The sequence below is a fragment of the Phoxinus phoxinus genome (assembly GCF_949152265.1).
Source record: "Phoxinus phoxinus genome assembly, chromosome: 1".
NCBI lineage: Eukaryota > Metazoa > Chordata > Actinopteri > Cypriniformes > Leuciscidae > Phoxinus > Phoxinus phoxinus.
The window spans coordinates 16,168,276-16,184,517 of NC_136876.1; the positions used below are offsets into that span (position 1 = coordinate 16,168,276).

The 16,242-nt window shown below is 37.2% G+C and overlaps 1 protein-coding gene across 1 annotated transcript in view; it reads left to right on the top strand.

The window, feature by feature from the left end:
* coro7 (coronin 7) overlaps positions 1-16,242 on the top strand; it is a 156,290-nt gene that overhangs the window by 74,377 nt on the left and 65,671 nt on the right. The gene's annotated exons all lie outside the window — the stretch shown is intronic.

The window sequence follows — 16,242 nt, forward strand, 5'->3', positions numbered from 1 at the left end:
TATATATATATAAATTGTGAGGATGTGCTTTATTTTGGAAATGAATCAAATAATTTTTTTTTTTGTGTTCATTTTTACTGTTTTACAAAACTAATATATTTTACTAAATATATTTTTAATATTATGGTTTAATTTAGAAAATGAATAAATTCAATTTTAATTATTAATTTAAATAAAGTTTTATTTTTATTTTTTAAATAGAAAACTTTAAAATATCAGACGTTTTATTTTAGAAAATAATAAAAAATATTTTAAAATTGTAATGTAATTTTATATGTGATTATTGCTTTTCAAAATTATAGGAAACTTGGAAATATCAGTGAATTTTAATTTTAAAGTTTTATTTTGGGTAGGAATCAGATAAAATTTATAATAATAATTATTATTAACATGATCATCATCATCATCTTTATATATTATAATTATCTCATATATTATAATTATCATCGTTATATTATTGTTGTATATTATTATTATAAATATCTGGAAATATTAATATTGTGGTTTTGTTTTGTGTATTTCATGTACTCTGGCACTCCATGGTACAGTGATGGAATCAAGTTTGATTGTTAAAGGGACTATAAAGGACTTTTTGGGACTTTAGCTTATTCACCGTATCCCCCAGAGTTAGACAAGTCCATACATAGCCTTTTCATCTCCGTGCGTGCCGTAACTCTGTCTGACGCACCCACTGCTAGCCTAGCTTAGCACAAAGACTGGAGGTAAACGGCTCCAGCTAGCATACTGCTCCCAATAAGTGACAAAATAACACCAACATTTCCCTATTTACATGTTGTGATTTGAATAGTCACAGCGTGTACAAATAACAAGGTCACATGAGACATCTTCTAACCGTATACACACTGGGAACTATATTCTCTGAGGGCGAAGCACTGATACTTCTGCGTAGTGATTAGCGCAACACTGAGTGAACTCTCTGCTCTTCACCACGGGGCTTCTCAGGCGCTGCGAGCAAATCACTCCGCAGAAGTAGCAGTGCTTCGCCTTCTATATCATTATGTAGATATATGATGGTATAAACTGAACTACAGTATTCCTGTCGCTCAAACAGCGGAAATAGCATTTCTCTGTCCCCACTATATATCCATCTCATCCTTTGTATGTCTTTTTCCAAAGTGTCTGTGGGTTGGAACTTGGTTTTGAATGGATTGTAGCTGCGTGTTGAACGACCGTCCTCCACACACGGACACCAGGACTAGTGTGTTTCACATTAGTGAATGGTTTCCTGCGCTGCCTGGACTACAGTGGCCAATAACTACTGCCGACACCGAGTGGCACATTAATCACACACACACACACACACACACACACACACACACACACACACACACACACACACCACTAACTTCTATTTATGTAGGCCTAAGTAAATTTGATCAAATTTGGAAAGTTTGCAACATGGAAAAATGAAGCAAGATAATTGAATCAGTTGAAATTATTTGAATGTTACTTCGCATTTCAAACTATTCAAGAGCTGCAAGAAAAGCAATTTGCAGAGTTTTTTTACTATAGTGGTAAAGTGGACTTCAATGGCGACCCAACACAGACCTAATATTTTTTGTAATTTGCGAATATATACACTGTAAAAAAAATTGCTGCGATTATTTAGCACAACTTAAAATCCAACATTGTTTCAACTTTAAAAAGTATGTGTTCAAGCTTGACTTAAAATATTAAGTTTAGTTAACTTAAGTTTAGTTTGGTTAAGTTGGATATTTAAGTTATCTCAACAAATTTTAACTAATCGCAGCCACATTTTTTACAGTGTATATATATATATATGCATGCATGCATGTGTGTGTATTTATATACATAAATTACTATTGTTAAATAATGAATTAACATGACAGGCTAAATAGGAAAATGTATCATTTTTATTTCTACTTTTTATTAAATTTTTGTGTACAAATCATGTTTATCCTTCCTGCTGTGATCTTAGTTTTATTTAATTTGACCCTGCGTCGTTTTTTCATTGTTTTTGATGACAACAGCATATAGTTACATTCATTTTCTTTTTACTAGCTATTTATTACATTTATTTGACTAGTTTTGTTCATTAGGTGTCACCTGAATGAGTTTGATTGGATGAACTCCAACAAGAAAAGATAATGTGACGTATTTGTAAAGCCTATTCATTTAGCTGTCTATAACTATGCATATGGTTAGTTGCTTTTCATTTATAGTTGCATTTTTATTATATGCATTAAAAACACCGTCCACGTCAGAACAGACCAGCAACCCATTGTGTGTCCGTGACGCGCCAGTCGAGAACGGCTGATCTGGAGGTAATGATGTGGATTTGCTCTCTAATAGATCGGCAAACCTGATGCCATGAAATTGTCCAGCTACTTTTTCATGTTCATCTGTTATTTGTCTCCGTAACATCAAACACAATCATATCCAGCTGCCCGTTTAGCTGACTATTTTTCCAGCTTTCAGTCTTTTTCTTCTTTCTGCTTCATGTTTCCTTAGCTGTTACCAGCATTCACTGGATGTCGTTCAGCAGATGTTTATTAGCAAACAAGTTGTGTTTAGCTCCCGACTCGAGGGCAAAGTGGCGCGCGGCTGTGATGTGATGGGGTTTATTTGTCCGTAGAATAACAGGAACGCATTAGTGTCAACAGAACAGCCGCTCAATCACTCGAGCGATTTGATGGACGTTTATCCCGGGCGTTTGTGGACACACCTGCCCATCATGCTCCGTTTCCACTGGTCATTAGATCCGACATGAGCAGCACACTGAGCTTGTCTTCTAGAAGTTTTCCTTGGCGGATTTCAGGTGGCTTGGACTTTCATACGGAACAATACAGCCATGCGGCGGTTATATATCTTCAGCTCCTCATGCGTAATGGCCGTAAGTCAATCACCTGCTCGTCCCGTCGAGGGTGAGCGGAAGAAGTCGAGACTTTAATGAGATTCCCAACTTCATCCAAGTGGGACGTGGGTGGGAAGCGAAAGAATTTCCTCATGGTGAGAGCCAAAGAATGGAAAGAAAAGGTGGAGAGGCGCTTTTAAAAGAACAGCGGCGGCCCATTCGTGAAGAGTTTTCCTCTCTGTTTTGTCCGTTAGGCCAAAATGGAGATTGAAGGGCTTGATGTTAGCTTTCAGAAAAGTCAGTTAGTTAGCTGGTCCTGTGCTATATGTGTTATTGCACAATGGTTATATGTGTGGTTGAGGATCGTATGGTCAGGAGCACTAGTATGTGAATATAGCTTCATGCTTAATGTGGTTTGCATTTTGACTTTTATGTGACTGGTTTAAATTTGAGCAGCCATGTGCCGATAATGTTGAAAGACAGTTTTCATCAGCCTGACTTGTGCTATAAAATAGATGTATGGGAATGTACAAACACACAATGTTCTGCTCAAAGACTAGCACAAATCACAGCGTAACATCCACATTGGAGCACGATTATAGTTTTATTACCCACTGTCATGCTTGTGTGTGTGTGTGTGTGTGTGTGTGTGTGTGTGTGTGTGTGTGTGTGTGTGTGTGTGTGTGTGTGTGTGTGTGTGTGTGTGTGTGCGTGCGTGTGTGTGTGTGTGTGTCTAGCACGCTTGACTACTGCTGTGTACCCATGAGCTCTTTACACACGCTCAGACAGAAACACCGGAGCTTTAACTCTTCTGCACATCTTTGTTCAGGACCTATAGAAATCAGCAGACAGAAGACGTACGTGTTTTGTTCAAAGTCCATCATCCCTCAAGCGCCCACTATGTCTGATCTTTGTCCTCGCTCCTGTTCAGCGCCTTTCCAGTTTCATCTTGCTTTGGGCCTGTCCGATCTTATGTCTATTCCTATGTCTTTACTACACAGGTGAAACTCGAAAAATTTGAATATCGTGCAAAAGTTCATTTATTTCAGTAATTCAACTTAAAAGGTGAAACTAATATATTAGATAGACTCATTACATGCAAAGTGAGATATTTCAAGCCTTTATTTGTTATAATGTTGATGATTATGGCTTACAGCTTATGAAAACCCCAAATTCAAAATTAGAATATTGTGAAAAGGTTTTCATAATCATCAAAATTATAACAAATAAAGGCTTGAAATATCTCACTTTGCATGTAATGAGTCTATATAATATATTAGTTTCACCTTTTAAGTTGAATTACTGAAATAAATGAACTTTTGCACGATATTCAAATTTTTCGAGTTTCACCTGTATGTGAATTATTCTCCAAACCAGGTTGTTGTAGTTTTGTTGTTTAGTTTTTTATGTTAAAGTCCCCCTGTGGTTAAAATCAAGCTTTTAATGTTGTGTATACGTCTATGTGGTGTTTTTAATATGCTTTAAGACAAACCATGTGTAAATTCATAAGTCGACACCATTGCTGAGTGTTTTCTGCTTAAAACTGCAGTGAACCAAAGACAGTCTCTAAAACACGGTTTGAAATCGCTGGTGTTTCTGACGTCACAAACTACCTTGCAACCAATCAGATCAACGTGTGATCATCAACGAGTGCATCTCTGAGCTGGAGTGAGTGAGTGGAGGCGGGGCTCATTTGCATATTCATATATCCGCGTATACTAAATGAGGCAAGGGTGTAGAGTAACATTCAAGATATTTTAAGGCATTTTTTCAAACTATGAAAAAAAAAACGCTTAAATATGTCGTTTTGGTGATTAAAGATGAGTTTAAGGGATAAGATTATTGACTACAGGGGGACTTTAAGGTTTTTTAAAACAAGTTTTATTAATAAATAATCACTATTAATAATATTTTTTACATTTTGTTTAGTTTTCAGGCATTGTTAGATTTAGTTTCCTTTAATGTTTTTTGTTTTTTTTATATATATATATATATATATATATATATATATATATATATATATATATAGTTTAATTTCATTATTTAAAAAAACAAAAAGTTAATATTTTATGGCTGCCAAAGTTAACTACACTAACTAGTAAAAAAAAAAAATGTAACGCCTTTAAATTTTTTGTGCACGGTCCTTTCTAACTAGTGACACTTTTGTTTAATGCTATATATATAATTAAATAAGATTACAATACAAATATATATTTATATGATTATTAGTATTATGAAAATTTACTTTATTTTGTATTTTTGTACCATGAATGTTAGCTTTTATTTTTATTTCAGTTGCATTAAGTTTTTGCTAAGGATGATAACATTTGTCTGGCTGGACCTTCTGAGTTTTTATTTTTTTACATTTAATTTATACGACTTGACCTGTCCCTTTTTCTTCGTCTTCCATGAGAAGTGTTTTGCTGAGACGGCGGGCGTTTTCGCTCTGGCGCTCCTTTAGCTCAGTTATGAATGTCTGTCTTGTGTTGCTACGTATTTTTGTACTTTCCCCTGTATATAACACTCGGCTTGTGTGCTAGCATGCGGTGAGACCACACTGTCCCGAAGCCCACCGGAGAAAAACTGCCCCTCTCGATTCGAGCAAGATGGAAAAGAGTTTAAAAAAAGAAAGGCTTCTTTTTAAAGCAGAAAAACCCCTGTCGTAGAGTGCGCACGCATGCACAAACATGACACTTATCTCAACCCGTACTTTTGCAAAACCACCTTACTGGAAGCGGCCCCGAATAAACAGACACCTATCCATGTGAGCGAGGACGGGAAATGAAAAAACCTGGCTGCAGGAGCTCCAGTGTTGACCTTCCCGCGGTTCATTTTAAATTACATCTCTTCAGAGGTAAAAATGTTGTGGTGAGGATCTGACTTTCCCTCGTGCTTCTCTCTCTCTCTCAGGAGATGGATTTAGAAGCTGTTGTGGTCGGGGGGCATTAGGGCTGATCTGCATTTTCCACAGGGGAGTGTTTCGGCGTCTCCCTCTCGGCCCGCGGCGTCAGGCTCGAGGTGGACGCTGGTATTTGTGCAGTGCGGTGCCACACATTTGCCTCACTTATTACAGATCAGAACAGCCCGTCTGAACCACACACTCGTGAGCCAGGCCGTGCCGCGGGCTGGTGGAGTGCGGCCTTGAGTATGCTTACAAAACCCCCTTTAAAACTGGATGGAACTGGCCACTTTTGGCCTTTTTGCTGTGTTTCGAAAAGGAGATAGTCGAGAGAGGAGGACTGTGCTAGCGGCGAGGCCACACTGTTTTACATTAGTCCTCCTTAAAACAAGATACATTTACTTGAGAAGTAACACTGCATGCAATATCAAGGCTCATTTTCGTACGAGTGCATTTTGTCACTGCACTGGCAGATTGTTTTTCACTTAAATTTTAACTTGTTCTTATCAGTGCATTAACATAAAACTACATCTGCATTAAAATTAATTCTCTAAAAACAAGTCTTAATATCTTATGTAATGTGTGCGTATATATATATATATATATATATATATATATATATATATATATATATATATATATATATATATATATATATATATATATATATATATATATATATATTAGGGCTGTCAAAAGATTAATCGTGATTAAACACATCCAAAATAAAAGTTTGTGTTTACATATATGTGTGTATACTGTGTAGAATTATTATGCATAAATACACACACATTCATGTATATATTTAAGGAATAATTGCATTTATATACTGTATATATATTTATATAATTTAAATTATATATAAATATTTTATAAATATAACCAATTTTTCTTAAATATATACATGATTGTGTGTTTTTATATATATAAATAATTATACACAGTACACACACATATATTATGGAAACACAAACTTTTATTTTGGATGCGATTAATCGCGATTTATCTTTTGACAGCCCTAATATATATATATATTATAAACACACACTCACACACATAACGTATCCTTTAAAGGGGTGGTAAAATGCCCTTTTTTGGTAAAGATGTAAAATAAATCTCTGATGTCCCCAGAGTGTGTGTGTGAAGTTTTAACACAAAATACCCCACAGATATTTTTAAATAGCATGTTAAAGTCGTCAATTTTTGACGGTTTGCAAAAACGCACGTTTTGTGCCTGGCCCTTTAAATGCAAATGAGCTGCTGCAGAGGGCGGGGTTTCAAGAGCTTGTGTGTGTTAGCAGCTGCGATTACCTCACGCAGACACACTAAAATGACAGAAACTTTTCTGCCTTTAATGTTAAAACGGAGTCAGACAAAAATGGAGAGACTCAAGAAGAAGTGACAACATGTAGACTGCAACAGGACGTCTCTGAATGGTTAGTTGATGAATTTATGTTGCTGATGTAGAGTTAACTATCTTCAATTAGCATATTCTGTCATGGTAATCTATAAATCGCTCGTATAGGAACTGTTGAGATATACACATACTGACTTTCTATTGCATGTGAAAATATGGATGCTAAAGTTTGAGCTGACTCGTATTCTAACAACAACTTTTCCTCTTCTCATGGACTGCGTGTTCCCGGGGGCGGGGCTTATGTACATTTTAGGGTTGCTGATGTCACTAACCCGGGAGGAATGTGGTGTAGTCCCTACCAGCCGTTTGTTGTAGTCCTTTTCTTTAAAAGCAAATATCTCCCTTTGCTTTGAACTTTGAGCGTTGTAACTTTGCAGATGTTGTTTATGCTCAAACAGCAACATTACACACTAACTAAAGTTAGAAAAGTGAAATCATACTCAACCACCCCTTTACCATGTCCCTATATAACCTTGTCACATCAAACGAATGCCCTATATGTGACTTATTTTCCTAGCCCTCCACCTCCCCAGCACCACCTGCCTAGATCTGTATACAGTATATATATTTCTATATATATATATATATATATAGAACACAAAAGGAGACATTTTGAAAAATCAAATTACTCTTTTTCTATAAAAGGAGAGGTCATTCAGCATTGACTATTCCTGTCAAGCTCCCAAAACATAATATAAGTAGTCCATATGTCTCATGTGCTAGATTCAGAAGGATACGATTGCTCTTTGCGTGAAGAGACTACATTGTAAATGATTGTTCACTGACAATCTTCCTAAACTGTCATATGCCATTCACAATTGTGTACTTTACAGATTGAAAATGACCAGGTTTGATGCAATTTCAAAAGTGAAATGGACGTGTGTTCCTCGCACAAAGCTATCATATGACTTCAGAAGACTTAAAATACATTGTCGTGTGGGGAATAAGCGGAGTAAAGATTCGTACTTTTGTGTTTCATGGAGAAAATAACTACATACAGGGTTTGGAAAGACATGACGAGGGTGAATACATCTTCCATTTTCCGCTTTAAGTCTTACAAGCTTATACTTACAGGTTTAAAAACAGGGTTTCTGTATTTCTACATGAGTTTTAGCGTTTGTTTCCTCCGTTCCCCCCATCAATGTCATCCTTGCGCTCAGGTCTGATGGCTCTGCTTGTTTAAACAGCTTCTTAATTGGCCTGACAACATCTCATAAAGGTCATGTGCTTCCTGAGCTGCCATTCAAGCTCTCAGTGTGAATCAGACTTAGAGAGCATGTCAATGTCCAGACTCTTCCTGCAATTAAAGTCGAGCACATGCGCCTCTCTGAATTACCGCCCGCTCCGTGTGACTGGATGTCGAGCGTCTGTTTGTTGTATGGAGCTGACGTCCCGTTTATGAAGTGGTCGTATGGCGCTTGCTGGGGTCACGGCGGTCAGAGGTCACGTCTCCTCCTGGATCGCGCTATAAGACGCTCTTTATGAGGAGCGCAGCGTGGGAGGGCCGACGCGTTTGTTGAGTTTGGGATTTAACTAGATTTGATGTTACGGCCCACCCAAGGATGTATTATCGGAGTTTGTTCTGCTTTATTTCCCTCAAAATGATTGAATCTTTGAAGATACCTTGAACTGTTGTGTGCATTTTAAATATATATGGTAACCCACAATTCGCATGAGGTGTGTCTTATTAACTAATATGATAAACAATATTGTTAATTGATACAGTTTTGTCTATTTTTAAACTAAATTACTCTCCCTAACTAAGTTGAATTGTGTGCTTCAAAAGAAATATGGACAAACCAGTTATTTTTAGTGAATTAAAACACACCCTATGAATCTTTAGTGACTTTTCAGGCATGAATTACATCTAATATTTGCAGTGTTGGGGGTAACGCATTACAAGGAATGTGAGTTAAGTAATCAGATTACTTTTTTTCAAGTAATGAGTAAAGTAACGCATTACTTTAAAATTTACAAGAAAATAGATGTTCATTTTTCAAATAAGCTGAAGGAAGCCCAGCCCAGGTGAGAAAAAGTAACGCAAAAGAAACTTAGCGCATTACTTTCTATAAAAAAGTTAGCAAGTAATGCACTTAGTTACTTTTTTCAGGGAGTAATGCAATATTGTAATGCATTAACTTTCCCCAACAATAGCACTGACTATATATTTCATAAACATACTAAATAAATTAATAATGATGTAATATGTTTCATTGATTTTTATAAAATACTATATTAGTGGAGTGATGTAGGGAATAGTGAATGAGGGTTAGGGGCGATTTCAAACACAGCCTGTATGTTTTTGATTCACTAAAATGAACCATTTCATAGGAGTCATTTGTTTGGGAATCAGACTACACTGGTCCCACTGCATATTTTGATTCACTAAAAAGAATCAGCTCAATTGAGTCATTTGTTTGGGAATTAGACTCGCATTCACACTGAATGTTTTTGTTTCATTAAAAAGAACCGGTTCATACGAGTCATTCATTCTGGAATCGGACTTCATTGGTCACTCTGCAAGTTTTTGATTCACTAAAGAGAGCCAGTTCACAAAAGTCATTAATTTAGGAATCAAACTAATCTGATTGTGGTCTATGAAACTGTAGAAAAAAAAACTGTCTCATAAGAATCATTTGTTTGAGAATTATATATATATATATAAAGAATGAAACCAGTTCTGAATAACCAGTTCTTGGTTCTCAACCCTAATGATTTCGCATTCTCCAGGCATTTTTTTGTATTTCCAAGTTGGACACTCAAAGAAAAGAAACCTGAAGGTGAACACAGTAGGAAGATGAAGAACAGACCCATTGTAATTCCCCGTAGGGTGACCAAAGACGTGTTTGTGCGGTCCAAGACAGCTGCTTCTGAATCCCGCTCATCTTTGTCAGTGAGGGACAGTAAAGCATGAACACACACATCATCCCTGTGCTTACAGCTGAGATATTGTTCTTTCATGAGCAGAAGCGAAGACTGCGGGCTGTGTTTTTGGGCCGTGTTCCTACTGTCACGCTCTGAGCCCCTCTGAGCTTTACCACTTTATGAGGCCTGTGTTTACACTTTCACAAAGTGTGTGTGTGTGTGTGTTCTCCAAGTCACCCGCAGTGCAAAAATGTGTGTCCTCGGGCTTCTTGTTGTAATTCAAGGTAGGCAGTGGCGTTGAGTTCACATCCTCTTGCCCCTCACAGCATTTCTTTTGTCTATTAATTTTTCACTACAAAACTAGAACGTTTGTTAATGAACTAGCCATGCGGAAAAATGTATACGGTCACATTGTACACTAGCAAAGACCATCCTGTTCGCGTAACAACTGACAAAAACTGTAAAACAAAGTGTTTTGGAGGTTCATTTGAAAAATGTTCTGCAATATGATGTAAATGTAACGGGAACATCATACAACAAGGTTCAGTTTGTTAACTTTAGTTAATACTTTGACATTTAATAATGTATTTTATCAATTTTAAGTTTAGCCTTGGCAAATAGCTTCACACTAAAAAATGCTGGGTTGTTTTAACCCAATTTTGGGTCAAATATGGACTAACCCAAACATTGGATCAAAAATGCAATTAAAAATGTAACCCAATGGCTGGGTTTGTCCATATTTGACCCAAAATTGGGTTAAAACAACCCAGCATTTTTTTAGAGTGTTAAATAAAATAAGTTTAAAGTTCCCCTATGGTGGAAATCAAGCTGAATCAGCTTCTGGTTGATACATATATGGCTGAATTAAACCAATCTTTTCACTGGCCATTGTGCAGTGTTTTCGGAGTATACCTGTCTTCAGGTATTCGGAGCTGCTGCGAGTGATTGGAGGTGGGGCTCATTTGCATATTCATAGATAAACATATACTATATGAAGCAAGGGTGCAGTGTTACATTCAAGCTATTGTAAGTCATTTAGTCATTTTGATAATCAAAGATGAGTTTTAAGGGATGCAATTATTGACTGCAGGGGGACTTAAGTTTTTTTTTATTTAATGTCAGTTATCGGTTATTTTATGGATATTTAACTTGTTTTTTATGTTTTTAGTTTTACTTTTAGTATAATAACCCTGCATTGGACTACAACAAAATGGGTTTGTTGTTCAGGTGGTCTTTAACAGCCCTGAGGCGAAGGTAGTGATAATTAACTCATGTTTAAATCTCTGGTCTGCCAAGAACACATTCCTCGCCCAGAACCGAAGCTTGGCCAGAAGACGTCCGTGAATCTGTTCTCGGCACACTCTGCTGATGTAGGTCCAGGTCATTAGGTTGCGAGACGTTATAAACATTGACTAATGGGGTTGTGTCATTTGTTTTCGGTTCAACTTCATGAGCTCACGCTTGCTTCATCTCGCCTGGTGCTGATTTGCATTTGAACCTCTTAAACCCCTGTGAGATAATACTGATGCAGATGTGTGAGAAATGAAACTCTTGTATTTCCTTGCTTGTCTTTATTCGCACGTTCTGCTGGTTGTTCATCTAAGGATCTCCGTTTTCGCCAAACACGGAACCAAATTGAGAACGAATGTCTGATAACGAAAGCCAGGCTTGTAGAATGATCTGGCGTTCCCACGCTAGCGTTAACACACTTTTACACACGCTGCGGTCCTCCAGGTGAGCTCTATATGAGTCGGGTGTTGTGTTGGGAAGTTGATGCTTTGGATTTCAGAGATGGACTACGCCTCGAGTTGGCAGCAGTGCTGAGCTTTATTACGTGTGGGCCGTTAATGGTTTTATTCCTTGAGTCATTCCGCCCTTTTCCAGCAGTGTTTCTCTGTATCCTGACAACAAACACTAGCAAATCGTTCTTAAAGCATCCTTTATTATTGTGTGTGGAAGATGTTGGACAGGCATTAGTGATTGAGAGCATCTGTCTAGCTAGCAGACCAGCAGGATGATTATATCTATCTATCTATCTATCTATCTATCTATCTATCTATCTATCTATCTATCTATCTATCTATCTATCTATCTATCTATCTATCTATCCATCCATCCATCCACCCATATTATTATTATTATTATTGATTTAATTTATTAATGTTACTTCATATTTGTTCATAATACTAATTATTTATTTATTTATTTATTTAACATTGTGTGTATGTATTAAACATTGATTGCTTCTATTTATCAATTAATATAAATTATTATATATCTATTAACATTTACATTTATTTATTCATTTAATATGTACATTAACTTTTATTTGTTATTGTCTATATTATTATTATTATTGAATTTATTTAATAATGTTTATATATGACATAAACATTTGTTCATTCATATTACATAAACTAATTACATTTATATACATATTTTACATATATATATATATATATATATATATATACACACATAATTCTTGTTTCTGTATTATTATTATTGATTTAATGTGTTAATTTTCATTTGTTCATAATAATACAGCAACTAATAATTTATACAATTTAAAATGTTTTAAAACGTATTAGTATATTAAGAAACAAGCAATAACAGTCTAATCAGATTCAATTATCTATGCTAAGCTATGCTAAAAATGCTAGCGCCAAACCCGGAGATCGGCTGAATGGATTCGAAAACGGTAAAACGCAACTGTTTAACTCTAGGGGAGTAACTCCACCTATTTCCAAAAAAAGTGGAGTGTTTTTTTAATTCAGAGGCTCATTCTTTAAACATTTGTCTACTAATTGGACATCCCACCAATCCCATTTCCAGCATTCATCACCCCGTTTCTACAGAATGCTGAGGTTTGAGCAATAGTATCCCAGCTTGTTATCTGCAATTTCTTCATTCCTCTCCATTGTTCAGTTAAATCCCCCTCCATCCTTCTCTTTCCCCCGACTTACATTTGCGGTCCATAATATCCACATGCCTCATACAGAGCTCTGTTCACTACATTCTTCTGTCATTATTTGTTCATTTTCTCTATTTTTCTTCATCATTCCAGTCTTCCCGGTCCCCGTCTTCTCTATCTCCAATGCTAGTGTCAGCATTCTTGTGGTCCGTGGCCCCGGGGCCGGATTCAAACCCTGTGAGAGGCCAATCCAGACGGCTCATGCACTTTTCAGATACTCAATAATCTATGTAGCAACCACTAGGCTATACATATGAGGGAAAATATGTTTTTATTTGAAAGATGTTTTGATTTTGATATCTTCCAAACAACTTGAGCTGCTGATGAAATGGCCTGTGTGGTTTTGCTGCAGAAAATCTGATAAGACCGAAGACAATCTCCCCAATGACTCTCCACCACTTCCCTCCAACATAACCCGTCGTCTGATATCCTTGGTCTGTTTTCTTGCTACTTATCCAACAACAAACAACAACCTCACAGACAGCAATTGACAAAAAAAGATGCCAAACCTGTTAATTTGTAGCTATTTTTATGCCCTTCGTTATGTGGAATTACTCACCGATCTAGTTCATATTGTCATTAGTTATATATGTAACGAATGCCAGAACGAGCTGTTTGTGTAAACCTCACTCCCCTGGCCTAAAGAGGCGCACTCCGCTCGGAGCGGGTTGAGTAGGACAGGTTACATTTGGTGCCGTGACCCGGATGGGAGTGAGATTTAGGGGGGTGAGTGTAACGGAGGCAAGCTAGTAAGAGCTGTTTGTGTAAACCTCACTCCTCTGGCCTAAAGAGGTGTACTAGCAGCTGAAGCTAAAGGCTTCCCCATGCTGGAGATGCCGGTTCAAATCCCACTCGGAGCGGGTTGACTAGGACAGGTTACATTTGGTGCCGTAACCCGGATGGGAGTGAGGTTTAGGGGGGGGTGAGTGTAACGGAGGCAAGCTAGTTAGAGCTGTTTGTGTAAACCTCACTCCTCTGGCCTCAAGAGACAAGCTAGCAAGACACTAGAGACTGCGATCTTTAGCTCTCTTGTCGGCGATACTATTTCGAGGACTGCACAGAGCGGGTCAAGAAAGACCGGTTTCATATATTCTAATAAAACATTCACTATATTGGATTAAAACAAGTGATCTGATCTGTTGTATTTTGTAGCGTCTAATTGACCAAAGATAATTTTTGTTTCGCTTTTTTAGGCTAGAAACAAGCTTTACGCATTTCTGTCATGACAACTTTCTGAGTGTTTGGAATGGTAATGGATGTGACAATCTTGATGGTCTTGGCGGAACAGATCTGCTATGCTGCAGTAGGACTTGCTACTGCCAATACATACATGACACGTTGCTGTGAGCAAGTAAGACATGCTGCTGCTGTGTACAATATTGCATACATGAATTACTCGTAGCAGATCTATACAGGTGGAGCTGGGGAAGATGGAGGGTTTTTGAAAGAGTGCTGCAACTGCAACAGAAAACACTTACCAAGTATTTGAAGGTTGAGGACTGTGGGCTAAAAAAATTGGAAACACTTCATGAGTTTCAAAGTCGTTATTTGATTGGTTGGAGGCCTGTAATTACATCCACATTAAACTACTATATAATGTTGAATATAATGTATAATAATGCAATGGGGGAATATTTGTGGGCCCTGATAATGCCAGATGTCTGATGTTACCAGTAAAAAGGGGCATATAAATTATTTTAAATATATCTCAGTGACAGTGCAAGCATATTCATCTAAAATAATTCTGTTTTCAGCTTCAGGATCATGAATATTTTTATTCTGGTGTCACTATTGTCCTGTGCATTGGGTTTCCAGCACCAAGTCCAAGCCTATTCATTTACAATCACAATGTAAAACCAAATTTAGCATTTTAATCAACAGTAAAAAAATGTGTTAACCTTTTACCATATGTCTTGGAGTATCGCAATAATATCGTATCGTGATATGTATCAAATCGTGACATGAGGATATCGTTGCACCTCTTCTCTACTACATTGTGATAATCGTGCAACCTGTATTTATTTATTTATTTATTTTGATTATACATCCGATATGAATAATTATTAGCTTTTCATCAACATCCGAACCCCCTGTAGTTCTCACGAATCTCATTTTGTGGAACGCTGGTCTACATGATAAGGTTCATACTTTGTTTTTTGCCTGTAGGTATGTAACATAAAAGTAAAAGTAGGAATGGCAAGAATGAGGCATAAACCAGGAAAAACAAATGTGAGGAGGAACCTCTTTTCCTAAGACACGTAAACCTATGTTAAGCCCTGGCGTCATCACCCTAGAACAGTATGAAAACGGCATGACAAAAAAAGAAAAGAGAGAGAGAGAGAGAAAAAAAAAAACAAGGAGCAGAAAAATATTTACTCAGCAGTGATTTTCTGTGGAATTTTTTGGAAGATAATTTGAAAAAGTCAGCTCGGGTGTCTACAATAGGCCCTTTGAGCAGCTCAGTTTGAGTCTGGCTTTGGAGTGCAGCCAGAGAACCAGCTCTCTTAAAATCACAGAATAAAGGAGGCCTTTTGTTGAAAAGCTGGAAAGCAGACGCACACACGTTCAGCTACCCACTGCCCACAACACACCCGCCTGTTTCGCCAGTGACTGACGTGTGCCTGTACGTTTCGCTGGTCAAATTTGCCTCCCTCTGATGTCTTAGTTATTGTTCAATAGGTAATGCTGTGTGAGAGTTTCTGTTGTTTTTAATTGTTCGCGCTCATTACTAATGGAAATGCTATTAGTGCTGGACAGCGGTGGGCTGTTTTATGTGTTTGTGTTATTAAACTGGTTTAATTTACAACAGATTGCAGCTGGATGGTTGTAGATAAGCAGACTTTGGAAGTAGTGCAAGCTTTTGTTGCGAACCCTTCCAAATGTACCTGTAAAGCAGGTGGGTGGTCAGTGAAGGAGGTGTGTAATAACAAACAATCCTCATTATGTTGAGTCCAGTGACGTAGATGGAGGTGAAAATGCACCTATTAGATTTGGCAATTGTTTGTTTTTAATAAAAAAAATCCCCTGTCTACCTCAGGCTTTCTCCATAAAGGGAAAATATATTACCTTTCCCTGGCACTCGAATCCTAAGATTCCTCATAAAAGCCTTGTGTGGTGCGTTTGCAGATGGCATATAGGATGCTAGTCTCTCTCTCTCTCTCTCTCTCTCTCTCTCTCTCTCTCTCTCTCTCTCTCTCTCTCTCTCTATTTATTTTCGTCTATTAAGTCTTATTACCAAACACATTAAACAA